The sequence below is a fragment of the Felis catus genome, chromosome C1 (genome assembly GCF_018350175.1).
Source record: "Felis catus isolate Fca126 chromosome C1, F.catus_Fca126_mat1.0, whole genome shotgun sequence".
Lineage (NCBI taxonomy): Eukaryota > Metazoa > Chordata > Mammalia > Carnivora > Felidae > Felis > Felis catus.
In genome coordinates this window covers 139,231,533-139,254,900 of record NC_058375.1, presented here as the reverse complement: position 1 = coordinate 139,254,900, position 23,368 = coordinate 139,231,533, and the positions used below count along the sequence as shown (strand labels likewise).

The following is a 23,368-nucleotide window of genomic DNA, read 5'->3' as shown; positions in this document are numbered from 1 at the left end:
GACCTATAAATACAGAGAACAAACTGATGGCTGCCAGAGGGGAGGTGAGTGTGGGGTTGAGCAAAATGGATGAAGGGGAGAGGGAGACACAGTGTTCCAGCTATGGAAGAATAAGTCACAAGGATAAAAGGTACAGCATAAGGGATATAGTCAATAATACTGTAATAGTGATGTAACAGGAGAGATGGTAGCTACACTTGTGGTGAGTAGAGCATAATATATGAACTTATCAAGCTATACACCTGAACCGAATGTGACATTGTGCATCAACTATACTTAAAAAAAAAAGATAGTGTAACAGCAATTAGCCATGTTAAAGCTAAAGTTAGAAAAAATTAAAAAAAAATATGAGTGGCAAAAGGAAGCATTTATAAGGTAGAACGTGAGGAAGCTAGTTCTCAGAGAAACAGAAGAGGACAGAGATGTGTGGAGAGAGGCAGAGGCTTCCTGAGAGACCATGTCCCTTTAAAGTAGAGACCAAGAGAAAGAGAGCCTCCCTGGTATCTGATAGCTTTTTTTTTAAGTTTATTTATTTTGAGATAGAGAGAGTGTGTGTGTGCGGGCCCTCCCGCACAAGAGAGAGATAGGGAGAGAGAGAGAGAGAGAGAGAGAGAGAGAGAGAGAGAGAGAGAGAGAATTCCAAGCAGGCTCTGCACTGTCAGTGCAGAGCCCAAAGCAGAGCTTGAACTCAGGAAACATGAGATCATTACCTGAGCTGAAACCAAAGTCAGTTGCTTAGCCCACAGAGCCACCCAGGTACTTTTGATAGCTTTCAAGTTATGGTTCATTGATATCCTTACATTAACTCCTCTTTTCTCTTAACATGAATTAGTTTCTGATCCCTGCATCCCAACCTACAATCTTAAGACCAGGAATAAAGCAAAATCATGGAGAAGTCAAAGTGGAAAGGGTTGCTTGAACAAGAAGGGAAAATCCAATCCTCAGTGATCCTAAGAAAGAAAGAATGGGTGTTAATGCGGGAATCAGAAGGAAGTCCATAGCTCAAATATATTTATCAAAAAAAAAAAAAAGAAAAATATTAAAATTAAATGAGATAAGCATCTACCTAAAGAAGTTAGAAAAGAACCATAAAGCAAGCCCAAAGAAACAAGAAAGAATGAAATACAAATATAAGGGCTGATTATACAGAGAACAACATCAATAATAACTACAATAATAATAAGAACAATAGAAAACCAAAAGCTGATTTGAAAACATTAATAAGATAAGCAGACTTCTGACAAGACTGAAAACAGACAAAAAAGAATGTGTAAACAAACAAAATATGTACTGAAAAAGGGGAAATAAGTATAGACACTATAGAGATTAAAAAATAAGAATGGGTGTTATGAACAACTATATATTAAAATATTTCAAACTGGTTTTGTTGATTGTTTCCTTTGCTGTGCAGAAACTTTTTATTTTGAGGTAGTCCCAATAGCTTATATTTGCTTTTGCTTTCCTTGCCTTAGGACATATATATCTAGAAAAATGTTATGGTCAATGCCAGAGGGATTATTGCCTGTGCTGTCTTCTAGGATTTTTATGGTTTCAGGTCTCATGTTTAGGTCTTTAATCCATTTTGAACTTATGTTTGTGTATGGTGTAAGAAAGTGGTCCAGTTTTATTTTTTTGCATGTAGCTGTCCAGTTTTCCCAATACCATTTGTTAAAGAGACTTTTTTTCCCATTCAATATTCTTTCCTGCTTTGTTGATGATCAATTGACCATATAATTGTGGGCTTATTTCTGAGTTTTCTATTCTGTTCAATTGATCTATGCATCTATTTTTGTGCCAATACCTTACTATTTTGATTACTACAGTGAAGGAAATAATCAACAAAACTAAATGGCAACTATGGAATGGGAGAAGATATTTGCAAATGACACATGAGATAAAGGGTTAGTATCCAAAAATATATAAAGAATTGATACAACCCAAAACCCCAAAAACAAATAATCCAATTGAAAAGTGTGCCAAACACAGGAACAGACATTTCTCCAAAGAAGACATACAGATGGCTAACAGACACATGAAAAAATGCATGTGTCAACATCACTCGGCATCAGGGAAATGAAAATCAAAACCACAAGGAGATATCACCTCACATCTGTCAGAAGGGCTAAAATGAAAAAGACAACAAACAACAAGTGTTGGCAAGGATGTGGAGAAAAAGGAACCCTCTTGCACTGTTGGTGGGAATGCAAACTGGTGCAGCCACTGTGGAAAACAGTATGGAGGTTCCTCAAAAAGTTAAAAATAGAACTACCCTATGATCTAATAATCACACTATTGGGCATCTACTTCTAAAATACCAAAATCTTAATTCAAAGGATACACACACCCCTATGTTTATAGCAGCATTATTTATAATAGCCAAGTTATGGAAGCAGTCAAAGTGTTCACTGATAAATGAATGAATAAAGAAGACATGGTATATATATATATGTGTGTGTGTAAACAAATGTGTATGTATATATATATATATATATATATATATATATATATACACAATGGGATATTATTTGGTCATAAAAATAATGAAATCTTGCCATTTGCAACAACATGGATGGAGCTAGAGAGTACAATGCTAAGTTCAATAAATCAATCAGAAAAAGATAATATATTTCCCCCATATATAGGATTTAAGAAACAAAATAAATAAGCAAAGAAAAAGGGGGGGTGGGGAGAAAGAGAGAGAAACAAACCAAGAAACACTCTTAACTACAGAGAAAAAACTGATAGTTGCCAGAGGGGAGGTGGGTGGGGGATAGGTGAAATAGGTTACGGGGGGTTTAAGGAGTGTAGTTGTTGTGATAAGCACTAGGTGATGTATGTAATTGCTGAATTTGGAATTGTTGAATCACTCTATTAGACACCTGAAACTAATATAACACCGAATGCTAATATTTTAATGGAATTAAAATAGAATCAAATTAAAATTAAAATTAAAATATATTTGAAATTAGAGATGATATATATAAATTCCCAGGAAAGTATGAAACATCACAATTATTACAAAAAGAAATAAAGAACTCGAATAAATAATAAGGAAAATGAAGTGGTAGTCAGAGACCACTTCTCCATTTATTTCTATTTTTTTATTAAGTAAATTCTACCTCTAATGTGGGACTTGAACTCATGACCCTGAGATCAAAAGTCACATGTTCTACTGACTGGACCAGCCAGGTGCCCAAAGACCACTTTTTGAAACTCCAGGACCAGATGGTTCTACCAAATTTTCAAGATATATATAATTCCTATTTCATGTAAGTTGTTCCAGAAAATATGAAAAGAACAAAATGTACCCGTTATTTATGAAGCTAATATAATTCTGATCCTAATGCAAGATAAAAACAACATTGCAAAAAACAATCTAGCCACATGGTGAACTTAGTATGGCAGAAAAGAAGAAAAGGGACCTTATACGTTTGTTGATGCAAAAATGTATTCAGTATTTGCAAAATCTTAAATCAGATTTGTAGCATAAAGCAGTAAAACATATAAGTTATATACTAGACAGTAATAGTACCATTGCCTAAATGTCTACCTTGAAGTTATAAGCATGACCTTTTCCTCCCAATTCAAAATTATAATATATTCTCAGTAATTTTCGACAACTCCTCTTCTTACTCCCAATCTATCAACTTCCCTTCCTTGCCATTGTACTGTGTCATTGCTACTAATCCCTCATGTGTGTAGGGTTGAACATGAACATCGTGAACATCTGCTCTATCTCCAGTTTATCTGGGAGGAGGCTGGGCTTTCCTATCAAAGTTGGTGAACTTCAGGCTCAGAAAATCAGACTTCCCAAACCAGGATAAAAGCGAGAAGAGATTAGCGTCCTGGACAAAGGAGATGTCTGCTATTGACCCCCCAAGTCTTGTATGTCTGGTTAACTTGAGTTGGAATAACTTAGAAACACTGGTTTATAAATCATAGGAATGAATGAAATTAGCAGCGTTCTGTTCTTTTGATTTTTGGGGTGCACAATCTTTCTCAATATGGCTTCAACATCTATTTCCTGCTACTCGGTGAAGACGACATAAGGCTAGAGATGTCTTTGGAAAAGAGAGATGTCAATCACAGACCATGTTGCCTTTTTGTTTTGTTATTTTAATTAGTAGGGGAACGAGCAAAGTCTGATTAATTTACTGTTTACTTTGCTTAATTCTAGTCTTTTGACTAGGTGATTTATTTCTTTACATTATATCATAGGGGTTTAAGAGGAGATCCTTAAACCTATAGAAAACAGATTAGGTGGATATACATTTAAAAGGTTAGATAAGAATATTTTTCCACACGATAGCCAAACTTCTCAATTCCCTAAAACATTAAGGTAGTTTCCTTCTTCCTTTATCCAGAAACTCTCACAGGAGTCAGAGCTGAGTAATTTGTTTGAAGGCTTTTATCTTAAGCCCTTTTGGTTTCTATATAACAAAAAAGGCTATCTAAAGGTCTGTGGTCTATATTGTTTTTGGAACTAACTACATCCCAATAATAGAAAGCTAAAGGAAATATACCATTACTCCTAGTAGAGAATTTATAGGGTATAGTTAAGAGGTTTGAAGGGCAGCAAAGTTTTTAAACTTGGTTTTAACTGCTCCAGTTTGCAATTACATTGAATGAAGAAATGAAAGTGAATCTTTCATTGTAAACACTATCCCCTAAGTGAATACTGGACCAAAATATTTCTTTAAATAGAGCAAGAGATAATCATTCCTAAACTCACTATAACAAGTAAGAATGGGACAGATTTTACAAATGCTGCCTATGCTTCAGGCCTGACAGACAAATGCAGGACAACCATCCTGTAAGATAAAGAGAAGTTCCTCAAGTAAACTAGTGTAGGGTAGACCATTTAGCACTGAATCAGAGCTCAGGCTAGTTCTTGGTTTAAGTTGTTTGATTTGGAGCAAGGTATAAAAGAGCCACAATATAGATATAATACTATTAAGAAGTAATTTGGAAAGATGCTCACCATTATTAATCATCAAGGAAATGCAAATCAAAGACACGATGAGATATCACCTCAGTAGCTATCATCAAAAGACAAGAAGCAACAGGTGTTGGCAAGGAGGTGGAGGAAAGGGAACCCTTGTGTACTGCTGGTGGGAATGTAAATTGTTGCAGTCATTATGGAAAACAGTAAGGAGGTTTTTCAAAAAATTAAAAATAGAACTACCATATGATTCAGCAATTCCACATCTGGGTATTTACCCAAAGAAAACAAAAACATTAATTTGAAAACGTACATGTACCCCCATATTCACTGCAGCGATATTTGCAATAGTCAAGATATGGAAATTACCTGAGTCCATTGATGGATGAATAAAGAAACTGTGGTATATACATATACAATAGAATACTATTCAGCAATCAAAGAGAAGGAAATCTTGCCATTTGCAACAACATGGATGGATCTAGAGGGCATTATGCTAAGTGAAATCAGTCAGACATAGAAAGACAAATACTATATGATTTTGCTTAGATGTGGAATTAAAATGAAACAAAACCCAAGCTTATAGATATAGAGAACAGATTGGTGATTGCCAGAGGAGGAGTTAGGGGAAGGGCAAAATTGATGAAGGGAGTCAAAACATACATACTTCCAGTTATAGAATAAATAAGTCATAGGGATATAATATACAGCATGGTAACTACATGGTATTGCATATTTGAAGCTTGCTAAGAGAGATCTTAAAAAAAAATCTTGTAACTATGTATGGTGATGGATGTTAACTAGACTTATTGTAGTGATCAATTCACAACATATGCAAATATCAAATCATCATGATATATACCAGAAATTAATATATTGTTATATGTGAATTATACCTCAATAAAAAAGTAGTAACTTGGAGGATGGGACACAAATAAAAAGGCAGGCAACAAAGCTCTTTTAGTACCCAGGCTATGGTGTACAATAGTGGTTCTTGAACTGTAGAGTGCTTAAGAATTACCATTGTCATTTGTTAAAATGCAGATAGCCAGGCCAGACTGATGGTATTCTGACTGAGAAGCTATAACATAGCATCTAGGCATCTGTATATTTAATAAGTACCTCCAGGTAATTTTGACAGGAGAGGAAGTCTAGATATAATACATTGAAAAAACTGGTCTATGATATAAGAAAGAAATAAAGTATTTGGCAGTTCTCCATGTGATTTTGTTAATAAAAAGCAATCAACCCCATAACAAAGATTTGAAATTTGGAACTTTTGCTGTGTTACTGTGTATTGTCTATGCAGCTCTTATTATAGAAATAGCCATAGCAATAAGGAAATGCAATATCATGTCTTCCAGAAAGCCCATTCTAGTATGAACTTTGTATATATCATCAGAAAAATAGACATTTTCAATAAATAGCACCATTTTTACATTCAGGAAAAAAAAGCCAATGAAATCATTTCTACTTTGTGAGAAAAAAGTAAAACAGAAATTTACATAATGTAGTGTACCAGACTGAAGGAAGCTACAGAAAAAAAATTATTAAATGTTCCATTTGCTTTTCAGTAATTCAATACAAGTCAGAGAAAACAAAAAATACATAAAAAGGTCAATGGAAATATTATTTTATAGAATACATGTTGTATATTTATATTCCTTGAGAAGCAAATGCAAAACCTAAGACAAATGAATATTACCTTATCTCTTTTCAGAACAATTACTTGTAAATATTTGCTTTTATCTGACAACTTTATCAATATGTCTATTAGCTTTCAGGCTATTAAGCTTTGACAAGATACAGACTAATTGAAGAAATATGACTATTGTAAAAATATCTGGAAGCTTCCATTAATTCTTACTTACATGGTTAGTAAAATCAGGCAGATGAACACATTAGACTGGAATGCTGCCTGCTGATAAGAAACCCGTTCTTTGTTTTAGGTGACGCCCAAAGTACATTACTTATGAAATATATGATGTCAAAAGAAAAGCATTCTAGAGTCAAAAATTACTTTCAGGCTGGAAAAAGAGATTTAAATAGTATAAATTACATTAGATCATCTGGGTATTTGCTAAAATTCAATGCAGAGAAATATTAAATCATTGAGTCATTCAGTCTGAGCAAAGCAAGAATATGTCAAAAATATAGCTGGGCTGCAAATTAAACCTGAACATTTTTGTTTGTTTGTGTTCTAAAATATAAACTCATGTGACACAACTATTTTTAGATATGAATTTTTTCCCTAGTAAGTACTGTTCTTTAACATTGTTTTCTGCAACATCTAAAGAGTAATCAACATTTCTCTAAGCCCTTTATGGAAGATTAAAAAAATCCCTTGAAATATACCTTGAGACTATCTAAGATTAAATAAAATATTCAGAAACCTCAAAACATTTTCTTCTCTGGTCTCTTACCATTATAAGGTTTGTTAAAGAGTCCTGGGAGTTTCAATTTACTGACTTGAAATGTAGACTTTACAGACTTATGCAGAGTGATTGATGAATATGCCTGTTAAGGGATATAACCATTCCTATCCTAATCAGGCTCACTTAGTTGCTTTTCTTAGAGAAATACAAAAAGGAATTCCTAAAGAGGTTAATATTAGAATTTCTGAACACCAAGAGGATTAAGAGTGTGGGGTCCAAGTTCTATTTACTTTTTTAAATTAAAAATTATTGTTATATGGACTGAGTTGAGTTCCCCTAAAATTCTATATTGATGCCCTTAACCCCCCAATATGACAGTACTGGAGAAAGGGCCTTTATGGAAGTAATTAAGGTTAAATGAAGGTTAAATGAAGGGTGGTATCCTAGTTCAATAGACTAGCATCCTTATAAGAGGAGAAAGAGACAATAAGGGTGGGACAGCACAGAAAAGGCCATATGAGGACATAGCAAGAAGGCAGCTATCTGAGGCAAGCCAAGGAGAGAGACCAGGATAAACCAAACCTGCCAATATCTTGATCTTGGACTTTAGCCTTCAGAACTAGGAGAAAATAAATACCTATTGTTTAAGCCATGCAGTCTGTGGTAGCCTTATAAAACTAATATATTTATATTAAGTATATAATGTATATGTCATATATATGAGTTATAAAGCATAATAATAAAGTAAATGCCCATGAACACACACTAACTCCCTAATAAAACCCTGCTCCAGAGGACATCATTATTTTAAATTTTGTATTCACCATTAGTTTGCTTTGAAAAAAAAAGTTTTATCATATATTTAGGGACCTTAAAAGAATATATTTTGTTCAGTTGGTCAAGTTGTCTATCCCTCTGCCAATACCACACTTTCTTAACTTTATAACAAATCTTGTTATCTTACAGAAGAAATCCATTAATCTTATTTTTCTTTAGGAGTCTATTGGCTATTCTAGCCTCTTTGCTTTCCCACATAAAATTTAGACCCAAGTAGAGTTCCTCAAATACCCTGTTAGGATTTTTCACTGGAATCCCATTGATCTATGAATCAAAAATTTGGAAAATTTCCAAATTTCCAAAAATTTGGAAAAGACTGATGTCTTGTCTATATTTAATCAAATATATTAGTGCAACTCTCCAGTTAGACCTTTAATGTTCCTCAATAAAGCTTATAGTATTTTTTTCATAAAGCTCTTGCACACCTTTATTTCTTTGTACTTTATGTCTTTGTGGATATAGTAAATAGTATCTCCTCTAAAATTTTTTAATGTTAGAAATATAGTTTATTATTGTATATTGATTTTATAGTCAGTCACCAGGCTAAATTCTCATTATATTTCTGTTTCCCTGTAAGTTATTTTGAGTTTTCCATGTAGACAATCATGCCATCTACAAATGAAGGCAGTTTAATTTCTTCCTTTCAAATGATTATACTTGATATTTCTTTTCTCTTCTTGTGAGGACTCTGACCTCCACTAAAATGTTAAATCATCCTGTTCTAATTTTATTTTATTTTATTTAAAAAATTGTTTTAACATTTATTTATTTTTGAGACAGAGAGAGACAGAGTGTGAAAGGTGGAGGGGCAGAGAGAGAGGGAGACACAGAATCTGAAGCAGGATCCAAGCTCTGAGCTGTCAGCACAGAGCCTGATGCAGGGCTTGAATCCACAGACCGTGAGATCATGACCTGAGCCGAAGTTAGACACTTAACCAACTGAGTCACTCAGATGCCCCATCTTGTTCCAATTTTAAAGAAAATGCTTCTAGTATTTTATTGGTAAAACTGATATTTGCTGCATATTCTTGATAGATACCCTTTATCAATTTAGGGAATCTTTCCTTCTTTTGCAAATTTGCCAAAAGGATTTTTTTCTCCCCCATTAATGAGCCAACTGAAATAAAAAAAAAAGTCTATTGAGATGACCATGTTTTTTTTTCTCCTTTAATTTGCTATGCTAAATAGCATGTATAGATTACCCTCCAACCCTGCCACCAATATTAAACCATACTTGCATTCTTTAATGCCCTTCTTCATCATGATGTATTTTCCTTTTTTTATACATTGTAATATTCTGTTTGCTCAAGTTTTGTGTAGGATTTGACATTAACATTCATAAGTGAGAATGAATTGTACTTTCCCTTTCTTTTGCTATTTTTGTTTGTTTTGGATATTAAGGTCTTGATAGAGATACATGTTGCTGAGTTTAAGAATAATTCTTCCTTTTTCTGTTTTCCACTAAAGTATGTAAATTTGAAATATCAGAGGATATTTGAAAGACCAGATATCAATTGTAATGATGTGAGATTTGTGTTTTTTGTATGAATGAGAAGGTTTAACAAAATAGTTAATTCTTTAAGGGTTACAGGTTGACCCTCACTTTTTCAGTTTTTTCTCGAGTCACTTCTGGTAGCGTATAATTCTCAGGGGTTTGTACACTTCACCTAAGTTTTCACAATTTATTGGTATAAAGTGTCCATAGAAACCTTTACCTTTTAGATATCTACTCGATTTGTTAGTGGAGTATTTTTACTCATAATATTGTTTATTTCTGAGTTTTCTCTTTAATTCTTAACTGATTAAACATTCAGAGGTTGGTTTATTTTAAAAGAAGCAATTTTAGGATTTGCTGATCCTCCCTGCTGAATGTATGTTTTCCATTTCATTAATTTTCCTCTTTGTTTTCTCATCTTACATCTTATTTATTTATTTATTTATTTATTTATTTACCAGTCTGAAGTGTTCCTTTTACTTGAAGACTTTTGGTTCTAATAAATTAAAAAAAATTTTTTTTCTTAATGTTTTTATTTATTTTTGAGACAGAGAGAGACAGAGCATGAGCAGGGAAGGGGAGAGAGAGAGGGAGACACAGAATTGGAAGCAGGCTCCAGGCTCTGAGCCATCAGCACAGAGCCGGATGCGGGGCTCGAACTCACAGACTGTGAAATCATGACCTGAGCCGAAGTCGGACGCTCAACCGACTGAGCCATCCAGGCGCCCCTGGTTCTAATAAATTTAATACAGTTACTGATACATCATGGGCAGAAGATACTCTTTGGTTAGTTTCATTCTTTTATTGCCTCTTTAAAAATTTTTTTTAATTTGTTTTTTTTCAGTTTTTATTTATTTTTTAAATTCACATCCAAGTCAGCATATAATGCAACAGTGATTTCAAGAGTAGATTTCTTAATGCCCCTTACCCATTTAGCCCATCCCCCCTCCCACAACCCCTCTAGTAACCAACCCTCTGTTCTCCATATTTAAGAGTCTCCTCTGTTTTGTTCCCCTGTTTTTATATTCTTTTTGCTTCCCTTCCCTTGTGTTTATCTGTTCTGTGTCTTAAAGTCCTCATGAGTGAAATCATATGATATTTGTCTTTCTCTGACTAATTCGCTTAGCATAATACCCTCTAGTTCCATCCACGTAGTTGCAAATGGCAAGATTTCATTCTTTTTGATTGCTGAGTAATACTCCATTGTGTGTGTGTGTGTGTATACATATATATATATATATATATATATATATATATATATGTATATATATATATATACCACATTTTCTTTATCCATTCATCCATCGATGGACATTTGGGCTCTTTTCGTACTTTGGCTATCGTTGATAGTGCTGCTATAAACATTGGGGTGCATGTGTCCCTTCGAAACAGCATACCTGTATCCCTTGGATAAATACCTAGCAGTGTCATTGCTGGGTCATAGAGTAGTTTAATTTTTAGTTTTTTGAGGAACCTCCATACTGTTTTCCAGAGTGACTGCACCAGTTTGCATTCCCACCAGCAGTGCAAAAGAGACCCTTTCTCTGCATCCTCGCCAACATCTGTTGTTGCCTGAGTTGTTAATGTTAGCCATTCTGACAGGTGTGAGGTGGCATCTCATTGTGGTTTTGATTTGTATTTCCCTGATGATGAGTGATGTTGAGCATTTTTTCATGTGTCAATTGGCCATCTGGATGTCTTCTTAGTTGCTCATTTTCTAACTCATTAAACTGGAGGCCTATGTCATGAAATTTCAGCCTCCCTCCCTTTTTTTAACTAAGTATTTAAGGTTATGTATCCTATAAATTTGATTATGTTTAAACATATTTGTTTTGTCAAATTTAGACAAATTTGTCTAGTTAAAAGCATTTTTTTAGCTCATGACTTATTCTTTTTTAAAATAAATTTCCAAATGTATAATCATTGAAAAATTGATCTTTTTGCTATTGACTTTTATTTATGTAAGAAGATGTTGGTCTGTAAGACAATTCTTTGAAACTTACTGACCTTTTGGGCTAAAAATATAGTCAATTTTTGTAAATGGTTGGTTACTTGAGAAGAATGCTTATTCTCTAATTGTTGGGTGCACAGTTTTACATACACAAATGTACATTAAAATTTATAATGATATTGATCAATTCACTCCTTTAATTGTATTGAATTGTAATATATTTTGGGGCTAAGTTATTATCTGTATGCAGGCTTAATATTATGCTTTTTCTAGTGAATTGAACCTTTTATTATTATGTAGTAAGCTCTCCTTATCTCTAGTCATGCTTGTTAAATTAAAATTGATGCCCCAGCTTTTGTTCGCTTGGTGTTTGCCCAGCATAACTTTTTACTATTCTTTTATTTTCAACTTTTTAATGTCTGTATGCTTCCAAAGTGTCACTAACTGCAATTGCCAATGTATTTAGATTTGTTTTGAGTATCTTACCTTTTGTTTTTTATTTGTCCAACTTTTCCCATGCTTAAAACAAAACAAAACAAAAAGAAAAACATGTCTCTTCTTGTCTTAAAAAATGGACTGGTATAGTTTTTATTTGTTTGAAACATACTCCATTTTCTCCCCTCTATAGGATTGGATATCATATACTCCTTTTATACTCTTTTAGTGAGTTACTTTGAAATTTCACTATGTGCTGATAATCCCTCCTGAACTCTTCCCCGGGCTTTCATGCTGTTGTTGTCTAACATTATATTTCTGTCATTTTTTTCAACCCCTGAAACTTTAAATAATATCTATTATTATTATTAGCAATAGTATTTATACACATTTTATTGGGTTTGCTCCCATTTGCCAATTTTTCTATTCATCATTCCTTCTAGTATCTCAAATTTTCTTTGGAATAATTTTCCTTTTTTTCTATCATTCCACTGATATTTTTCTTAATTAATCATTTTCTTTCATAAATTCCTTTAGTTTATGTCTGTTGGTGGTAAACTATGTTTTTGCTTGTCTATCTTTTTTACACCCTTGGCTTGAAAGAAAGTTTTGCTAAGCACCCAATTTTAGTTGACAAGTATAGTTGATCCTTGAATAACATGGCATTTGGGATGCTGGCCCCCTAGTCAAAAATCCATGGATACATGTGACTACCCTCAAACCTAACTACTATTAGCCTACTGTTGACCAGAAGCCATACCAATAACATACACAGTTGATTAGTACACATTTTGTATGTTGTATGTGTTATATACTGTATTCTAACAATAAGACAAACTAGAGAAAATAAAGTGTTATTAAAAAATCATAAGGAAGATAAAATATGTTTACAGTACTGTACTGTATATACTGAAAAAAATCCACATATAAGTGGGCCTGTGCAGTTCAAACTCATGTTGTTCAAGGGTCAGCTATATTTTCTCTTAGCACGTTAATATTCCATTAATTTCTAGTTTCCTTTTTTGCTGTTGAGAAGTCTGTTGTCCACTTCATTGTTTTTTCTTTCAGGTGATGTGTTTTTCCCCCCACTCAGGCTGCTTTTAGTATCTTTTCTTGCTTTTAATGTCCTGAAGTTTTACAACACAATTTCAAGGTCTTGATTTCTTTTTATTTTTCTTGTTATATATTGTCATTCTGCTATCTGTAGACCCCTGTTCTTCACTATTTCTAGAAAATTAACAGTTATTAGCTCTTTAAATATTCTCTACCCTTCACTTCCTCTATTATATTGGTGGGAGTCTTTGGTTTGTCTCAGAATTTCACATTTTAGCCTACAAGTCTCTACCTTTATTTCACGGTTTTCATGCTTTTGTCTTTCCCTGTTGTATTCTGTCATTTTAAAACACCTCTTCGAATCCACTAATTCTTCAGCTGTGTCCATGCTGATATATAACCCACTCTGCCATCTACTTGTCTGTTGAGTCAAAACCCTCATTTCCACTCTTCTATACTCTGTTTTATATTGTTAGAATACGGAGTGTGCAGATGTCTGCCCCCTCTGACAAGTTTCCTATTAAATTCTTCCAATAAGAGGCACCAGTAGGAGATTATAAGGGAAGAACTGTTAGTGGGGCAGTAGCGATAAGGTGACTATGGAACCCAGTAGTTTGAGAAGAGGCAGTAAATTTTTGGTAATTCAAGCACTTGTTGGGGTGACACCACTTTGGTGGATCCAAAAGTAAATGCAACAGTATCTCAGTGAATTTAGGCTTACAGGCTCCAACCAAGGAATGTTAGCAGCTTCTGAGCACTGGCTATTACTCCTTTTCCTTTTTTTATTTGCTCTGCCAGTTATCTTCTCTTTGTTTTTCTAGTTCTTTCTAATAACCTAATTCCCTGTATGAAATGGTCCTTTAAAATAATTAGAATAGTTTCTGTTTTATTGACTAAATACGAATGTATCTATTCATTAAAGATTTCTTTTTCATTTGACAATTATATATTCCACTTTCTAAAGTTCAATTCTGCTGGATTATTATTATTTTTTAACATTTCAGATTTGTTTTAGCATATTCTATATCAGCTGTAGTCTTGGGGGTCTACATTTGAAGTTTGTCTTTTCTGCTCTCAGAGTGGCTTATTTCCTTACGTGTTTGATGGATTTTGATTATGAACTCAAGGAGGACAAAAACCCCACCCAGAAATGTTTCTTCCAGCTTCTCTATCTTGTTATTGGCCTATATAGTTTCCTTCTGGATTAAGTGTTGTTCTTTTCATTTGCCATTGAGAAGACCCCACCTGTCATACTTTTACTGTTTGTGCCTTAGTTTCTATCCAAGTTTTTTTCTTCCCTGCTTAAGATTTTATTTCTACCTGTGGAACTCAGCAATGAGAAAATATTAAGTTTTATGCAGGATTTGATTATTTTGTATTAAGGCAGTTCTTCAGAGTAATCTATTACATTGCTAAAAATAGATGTCTTCATACTGATTTTCTACTTATTCCACTTCTGTGCTATTTGAATATTTTCAAATTGGTGTTATTTTTATAATAAAAATTCTAGTTCCTAAAAAACTTTAATATAGCAGTGCAGACTTCAGCAAAAATGTATTACATTATTTTTTCCAATTAAAGATTTCCTTTAAATTTAACAATAAACTATAAAGTTTTAATATCAATTTATGTTTAATTATAATATTTTTATATGTTGCACCTTAATTTCTCTAAATCCTTTTTATTTAATGTAATAATATATAAAATTTAAGTCTCACTAATATTAAAAATAGGAAGATATAAGCCACAAAAAATTTTTGCTTTCCAAATAGGACGATGGATAGTCAATAATTATGTTTGTAATTACCTAACCACAAATTTGTAAATAAGTATTTTTCATATATATACTATTAAAATATACCTAAGCTATGGCAAATTCCACATGAATTTTAATTAGATTAATGGACATTATGGAGATACATTACAATAAAGCTAGCCAAAATTAATAAATAAAAATGTATTGATCAGAATCTGAGTTATTTCAAGATAATATAAGATAAACATTTCCCCTCTTTTTTAATAATAGAAAAACCTTAAGTATTTCTGGTAAGAAAGTTCTCTCTAAATGAGCTAAAGAGCTATTTATGATATCGTATAAAAACTAAACCTACCCTGATAAAAAGTTGAATTATTTATTCTACTTAAAAGCAATATGAAAAGAAATTTAATCATGCCCTCATACTTGCAAAGCTATAACTTATTAAGCAGTGAAAGAAATGCTTAATGTAAGGAAATTAGATGTTACTCTTCAATTTTGGAAAGGTATGCTCCTAAACTCTTAAAACAGGTTAGCAATTTTGGAGGTTAATTTGAAAAAGCAGCAATATGATTCAGGTCAACTTTGAAATTTATCAAGAACCAAAGGTCATTAAACTTATTTTTTTTTACTTATTTATCTTCGCTTAGAATAATTAAGGATTAATATATAAAACCATTTCACTCACATAAACTATCATTTTTTTAAGGAATGAAAATATATATAAATTAATGAATACTGCAGAATGCATTACAAGAAAAAGACAATTTATAAGGCTTATCTATAGTTCCTCGATATGCTCTGAATTACAGAAGGATATGCAGGAAGTTTTTTAAAAGAGTGTTTCCATGCTCAATCCCAAATCCTGACTACATAATAGATAATTTCTCTATTGTGGGAACAACCTTTCAAGTAAATTTAATGTAATGACAAAATGGATACTTTTATTTCATTTGTTCCCATGATAACCTTAAGAAATATGTTCACCAAATTTCTGAGGCACAAAGTTTAAATCCAAAGTAGGAACTAACTTTTCCTCCCTCCCTTCCTTCCTGTAGGTATCCACTGTCAAGATTATCCCTGAGGAAGGGAGAGTATGCAGAATGTTTATACTGCACAGAAGGGGAAGAAGACAAAGCAAAACAGAAGTACTAGAGGAAAGAAGTGAATTACTAGAGGCCTACACAGAAGAGGTAATTAGATTGGTATAATTTCATACATTTTGAGAAAAGAATTTAGGGGGAAGCAGTGAAAGACAACATCAAAGGTCAGACTCTAAGAAGCAGAGAAAAAGTAGTCAAAAGTGGTATTTATTTATTTGCGTAAATTGTTCATAAGCAAAGACATAGTTGCATCTTAGCAGCTTTCAACTGGCAATGTTTTAGTACCCTAAGAAAATCTGCCAATGTCTGAACACAATGTTGATGATCATTATAGGTGTGTGTGTGTATGTGTGTGTGTGTGTGCATGCACACACGTGCATGTACTAACATGCATGCTACTGGCATCTAGTGGGTAGAAGCCAGAGATGTTGCTGAACACCCTACATTGCACAGGAAAGCCCCCAACGACAAAGAATTATCCATTCCAAAATGTCAATAGTGCTAAGGATGAGAAACCCTGCCTTACAACAGCAGAAGTGCTCCTCTCTTTTAGTTCAGACATGAATGATGGTTAGAGGAGCTAACATTCGGTAGAAGTGACTCACTAAGAAAACAATTTAGGTGCCTACTGAAGGCAAAGATTGGGATACATTTCTCAGAGGAAGACAATGACCTGTACCTGATCCCTAGAAATTTTAAATGATATAATGAAGATTTAAGATGAAAACTATCCAGTACAATGTTATCTGTGGACATGGGTTACTTGTGGCTACACAAAGTTTCAAACACTTTCCTTATACAGTCACACCTTGTTTCATTGTGTTTTGTAGATACTGCGTTTTTTACAAATTGTGGCAACACTACATCAAGCAAGTCTATCAGCACCATTTTTTCCAGCGCCATTTGCTGTTGTGTGTGTTCTGACTGTTTTACTGACCGGCTGTTTTCCTGTCTCTCTCCCTCTCTTCAGGCCTCCCTATTCTCTGAGATACAATAATATTTAAATTAGGTTAATTAATAACCCTACAATGGCCTTTATGTGTTCAAGTGAAAAAGAGTCAGTTGATGCAGCAAACTTCACCGTTGTCTTATTTTAAGAAATTGCCACAGCCACCCCAACCTTCAGCATCTACTACCGATTAGTCAGTAGCCATTAACTGAATCAAGGCAAGATCTTCCACCAGCAAAAAGATTATAACTTGCCAAAAGCTCAGACGATGGTTAAGCATTTTTTAGCCACAAAGTTTTCTTAAGGTGTGTATATTGTCTTTGGTTTTGGACAGAATGCTACTGCACACCTAATAAATTACAGTGTAGTATAAACATAACTTTTACATGCACTGGGAAGCAAAAAAATTCATTTGAACTCACCTTCTTGTAATATTCATTTTATTGCAGTGGTCTGGAACTGAACCCAAAGTATCTCTGAGGTATCCCTGTATTTTGTTAATTTTCTCCGGTATGATTCCAGTTTTCTTAAGGCAGAAATCAGAAAACTAGCATTCTCAGACTGTCTTACAGTTAGGTAAACACCTTAGGTCCCAGCAATCAAATTCACAGAGCGTGATTTGCAAATGGAAGCAAGCAACTTGAGGATGCAGCCTTGGAGAACTTCATTTGCTGGTGGAGACATCAGGTTCTTTGGGGATAATAGTGACATTCAGTTTGATGCGTCTTAAGTGCTTGGTGCCAGTGGAAACAGTACTTTGGGACAGGAGCTTCTGGAATATGCTCCCATAATGTTACGGACTGTCTTCAGAGCTGCTCTGTGATTCTGTTAGCTACTTAATAACTTTCAACATGTCTCCTTTATTGTTAAACTGGCCAGAGAGGGTTATGTTATTTGTAATAAAGAATCTTGACTGATACAATAATGTAAGATTTAAAAATATTTCTTCCCTAAATGCCTTAGCTACCAATAAAGTGACTCAAGTTATCATCAGTAGGCCTAAGACATGCTATCCAGCTATGATGTTTTGGATCTTGTGCTTATAGTATTTTCATTAATAACGTGTACAATACTTTGGAAAGGATGCTAAAATAAGAGAAAAGTCCAAGGCTATCTCATTCAGGATCAATATGTAACATAGTATTTATACGCAGCAGGCATTAAATAAGGTTAGCTAAGAGGTTACCTTGAATTCAAAACAAATTCACTATATTGGAATAGTGACCAAGTAGTTAAAATAGTACTGTTTTCTAGTACATCTGCCTGAGCTATCATCTTCTTCAGTATCCCAGAGTCCTGAGAGGACATAATCTGTCCTCCATACCACAACCCTGAGGCAAGGGAATGGACTGGTCATCTTTAGGCTCATCTACTATGGAAAAACACTGAAATGGAAGGTTATTAGGGGCTAAGCTTTCATTTTCTGCTCTTTAATATCACCTTCAATTTTAGGTTCCACGTAGAAAGTGTTCAATAGGCACTGGCTAACTATAATTTATGGAGGTTAGAAAAATAAGAAAACAGGACACCTTAGTAAGACTCATAAAAAGAAATACAGAACCTGGTATCATATTGCTTAGTATTGCTCCAAGAGTCTTTTACACTGTAAATGGTAATAAGATGGTTGAGGCCTGTTAGATACCTACATATACATTCAGAATTGTTTTATCTGACTTTGTAATTAAAAACTACCTGAGCACATGCAGGTTCATGTGTCTAAACACACATTCACATATACAAGGATTCTTTTTGTTTGTAACAAGTAAAAGGCCGGTGTGCTATATAGTAAGCTTTGCAACAGTCTAAATGTGGCAAATTGGCATCTAGTAAGGCTCTCCAACCCAATCAAATATTTCAGTATATCAGTAACGTAATCATATATGCCTAGATTCAACATTTAAAATTTGTGCACCGAAAAAGGATAGTGTGGAGGAAGGCCACAAAGTCTATAGTAGTATTATGAATAATTCTAATCAGTAAGTACTAAAAAACAAGATAAAAAGGGATTGAGTCACCTGATGACTACTGAGAGTATTTTATTTGGTTCATGTTTTCGTTGAGGACTTTCTAATAAACATAACTGGTTTCAGAGTCTCCCAAGAATGTGACTTGCATTTAGATGGAAGCTTGTCCATTTACTCTAAGCCATCATCAATATTTATATAATATCAATACTGTTAGTTTGAAATTTTCAAAGTCTTGAAGGTTCTAAAACACTTTGATCCAGAAAAGTCTTATGGTTTATCAATTATTGGAAAGATAATGGATGTAATGTATAATAAATGAAAACAAAAATGGGATTTGTATAGCCTCTCCTTTCAATAACAAATACAGAAGAACATGTTTGTATTTTTCCCCATATCACATAAATAAACAAGGATCATTACTGTATTACAACATTATCTGGTTATTCAATATGTACTTTTCACTGTAATGAAATGCTATCACTGAACAAGAGTTATTATAGCATAATAGTATCTTATCAAAGATACTACGTCTTGGGACACCTGGGTGGCTTAGGTGGTTAAGCATTGGACTCTTGATTTCAGCTCAAGTCATGAGATTCGGCATAGTTCATGAGATTGAGCCCCATGTTGGCTCTGCGCTGGGTGTGGAGCCTGCTTGAGATTCTCTCTCTCCCTCTCCCACAAACCCTCCCTAAAAAAAAGATATTATGTTTTTCTGCTTCCTGAAAAGTTTATATAACTATGTTTAGAAAGCACTTTTCATTTTTAAATTACTGTTATTTTTTAAGTAATCCAGTGTGGGGCTTGAACTCATGACCCCAAGATCAAGAGTCACAGACTCTACCAACTGAGCCAGTCAGGCACCACTCCTCCCTAAAAAATTTGAATAGGTAAGCCTATTCATAAATTAGGTGTGCTTGCTTTCCTGTGACATCATAAAACTAATATTCAGTGTTTACTAAACTCTGTTCTTACCAAAGTTGAAACTTAATTTTATATCCACATCAACACATAATTCTAGAAAAAATTCAGGACCATATCCTGCTAAACTATGTGTTTATTCCAGTATGCAACTAAAGTAGGTCTTCATTACACTGTAAAGAGCTAATTAGAACAACTGCTCAAAGGCTAAACTGCTTTTCCTTAGTTACCTTGCTAGCAGAGTTGGTGGAAATCAGAGGCAGAATTGTAGAAAACGACTGCCCAACCTCTCAACCTCAAGTATCAGCGGCTTTACACTAAGTCTTTTTGCATGGTATTCAGCTATCAATCTCCTCAAACTTCTTGAGCCAGCTATATTTTCTTTCATTATCTACTTCACTTAAACTCATGTTCTCTTTGCTACCCTTTCCCACCTTCTTACCTTTCACTTAGTTTCTGTAGTTTCACTTTTCTTGTAGTTAGAAATCTCCCTCTCTGTTTAAGGTGTTTCTTCAAATTTATAAGTACTACTTTTCAGAAACACTGCAACATGCTTTTCCTACTGGTGATGATTCCCAGTATAATAACGATTTATTGTACTCCACACACAAGGATGAAGGTAACGATCCAACTATATTAGTAGGCCATGAGTTTGAGTCAGCTTTTTAGCAGTAAAGGATGGACTTTCATTAATGAACCCATATTGTTCTCCCTGGGTGCCTCAGAAAGCCAGTGGTATGTATGAGTTGTGTGGCCTGAATTGGTGTATGCAGTTAACCAACCATAAAGGGCCTAACAATCAGAAGAAATGAGACAAATATTTTCTTAAGAAAAAAAGTCCATTATTATTATTTTAGATATCTAACACAAATGACAAGATTGCATTTGTTGTAACATTTACCATATCATAGATATTCAATAAATTGATAGCATTAATGAGACTAATGTTTACCTTGAAGTATACTGATTTGGATCACAAAATTCACCTCATATTTTTCTAATCCCATCTTTGGTAATCAAAATCATTGGCTTCCTAAACTACCCAGTATGGATTAGGAACTCTTACCACATACCTTTATAGCACATTGTACTACTTTCACCACATTTATTATCCTGCATTGTCATGGTTTAGTTTGCTTCTCAAGCAACTTGAGAATGGGGACTATATCTTCTATGCCTGCAGCTTTAATCTAACCATAGTACTTAGCAAGTATGTGTGTGATTTATGCTGAGTGAATGAATGAATGAATGAATGCATACAAACATATATACAAACAAACATAGAAGCCAAAGCAGCTTTTTCAACAGGGCATCAATCAGTAGTGAATTTAATACATTCATTTTTTTTTTTAATAGAAAGGTCATTAGATGTATTAGAGTCTTAAGAGGGTCCTAATACTGGTATTATAGGGGGGAAATCATTGGGAAAAAATCACTTTTATATTTCCAATTGAGCTATTTATTTCGACCCATGCTAATTAGGAGATTAGAGAACCAAAATGGCTTTCACAATAAGTGTAAGGAGATGATAAAGTCATCTGAAGTAACACAGACCTTACCTTGAGATTCTGTGACTTTCTTTCCCACTCTGAATGATGAATTTCTTACTAAAAGATCAGACAGTTTAGAGGAGCTTTAGTAAAATTTTGAAAATCTTAAAGTTCTGGAATTAACCTAGTATTTATAGCCTTGCTTCCTAGAGCATTTTTTCCCTCCATCTGCTGGTTGTTGATATGGTGTAACCTTATATTCAGATTACAGAAACACAGCAAGAATGAGTTTCTCTTTTTTAATATATTGCAATAAAATTCTGGCTTCAAATCTTAGTGTGAGACAGTTATTCTCTCACTAAAAAAATCTCAATGAAAAAAAAGTAGGTCAATATTGGTGCTGAATCCATTCTTATGTAAATAAGAGCTCCAAGGTTTAATTCTATAAATAATTTTACATGATGCCACATGACCATTTTCACAGATAAATTATACAGTCATTAAAAGGGCAAAAATATTATTGACATGTTTTATAGAATACATTTTGAATGTAGATTATAAAGTTCTTGGTAGAATCAAAAAAAAAAAAAAACCTAAAATAAAAACCTAGTTTATTTGCTGAAATGCTTATACATTTACCTTTCCTTCGAAAGCTATTAAATTACCTTTCCTTCAAAAGCTATTAAATTAAAATCCTTCATGTCTTTTAATATTTATAATGTTAAGAGTAATAATAGTCCTTTTTACACGAAGCATCAAAACAATTTTAAAAGCCTGCTTCAGAGGTGCTTGGCTGGCTCAGACGCAACTCTTAATCTTGGGGTCATGAATCTGGACCTCATGTTGGGTGTAGAGATTAGTGAGATTAAAAAAAAATGCCTGCTTCAAGCACAATCATATATTCACACATAGTTCCTCTTAGTTTACCACTCTTTGAAATTGTGTTTTTGCTTTTGGTTTAGACTCTTGTAATTAATCAGATGATATATGAATCTATGACAGCTTTTGCCTCTTGACTGTCTATTAAATGGTAAATAACTAAAAAAAATTAAACTACAGTACAATTTAGTCCTCCGGGGTTTTTTTTTTTTTTTTGACTTACCAATGTCAAACCACTAAAAAGTAATGTTGACCTCTGAACAGAAAACAAATATTGATTTGTTTATAAAGACTCTATAGCTTATGAACACAAAGAAGGTAGAATTTACGCTTTGAGAAAGATAAGGAAATAAAATTATGTTTTGTATGTATATAGATAAATATATACATAATATATGTGATCACATACATAATATAAATATACATATAGTGTCCAGTTAAAAAATTGTGATGCACTCAAAATATTAAAAATTGAGGTTATTTTAATAATTATCCCATTTTAGAAATAAAATACACTATAGTAATTTATGACACAGGCAAGTATCAAAAACTAGGCAATTTCTTAATAGAAAATGTTTTTTAAAAGACATGCTTCTCAATTTAATACATAATCTATCACCTTTATAGAGTTGTGACAATGATTTATTATAAACTGTAGAGGGCAAAAAAAGGTTTCTGGACAAAGCTTTTGTTACACTTAAATTAGCCAGGTAAAGTGGGGCATGAAGGATAAATAAATGTGTGGCAGGTGGGGTGGAGGTTGGGGAGAGGATAGATGTCATAGTTTTATATGTCTCTTGAAATAGCTCTCTATTGTACATCTTCTAAGTGCATTCACCTAAAATATTAATACCCTGAATTCATATAGCACATTTAACAGAGAATTTAACGTGGCTCACAAATAAACGACCTTTTCTTGAGGGAGGGGTGATTATTAACCATCATATTAATTTTTCCTCATACTTTTGTCAATTTGAACAAAGTGCAAGGGGTACATTTCTAAGGTTTGGCCTTTTTTCTTACATACTTGTAACAATTTGATCCATTATACTGAAGTAGGTTTTAACTCTCCATAGGTATACTCAAATTTTAAAAAAGGACTACATCTTTTTATTTCAGTACAAATCAAACTTAGATGTTGCAAGAAGAGGATGAGGAACTCTCGAGAAACTTCATCCAGATTCCTCAGTTGTTTACATTTTGCCCCCTTTGCTT

At 33.5% G+C, this 23,368-nt stretch overlaps 1 protein-coding gene across 4 annotated transcripts in view; it reads right to left on the bottom strand.

The window, feature by feature from the left end:
- MBD5 (methyl-CpG binding domain protein 5) overlaps positions 1-23,368 on the bottom strand; it is a 451,089-nt gene that overhangs the window by 106,694 nt on the left and 321,027 nt on the right. Inside the window, exon 4 of one of the 4 annotated variants that reach the window (XM_045033740.1) lies at positions 21,344-21,391. The exons of the other annotated variants lie outside the window; for them this stretch is intronic. The gene's annotated coding sequence lies outside the window, so the exon portion shown is untranslated. The remainder of the gene's footprint in view (positions 1-21,343; positions 21,392-23,368) is intronic. 4 annotated transcript variants of the gene reach the window in all.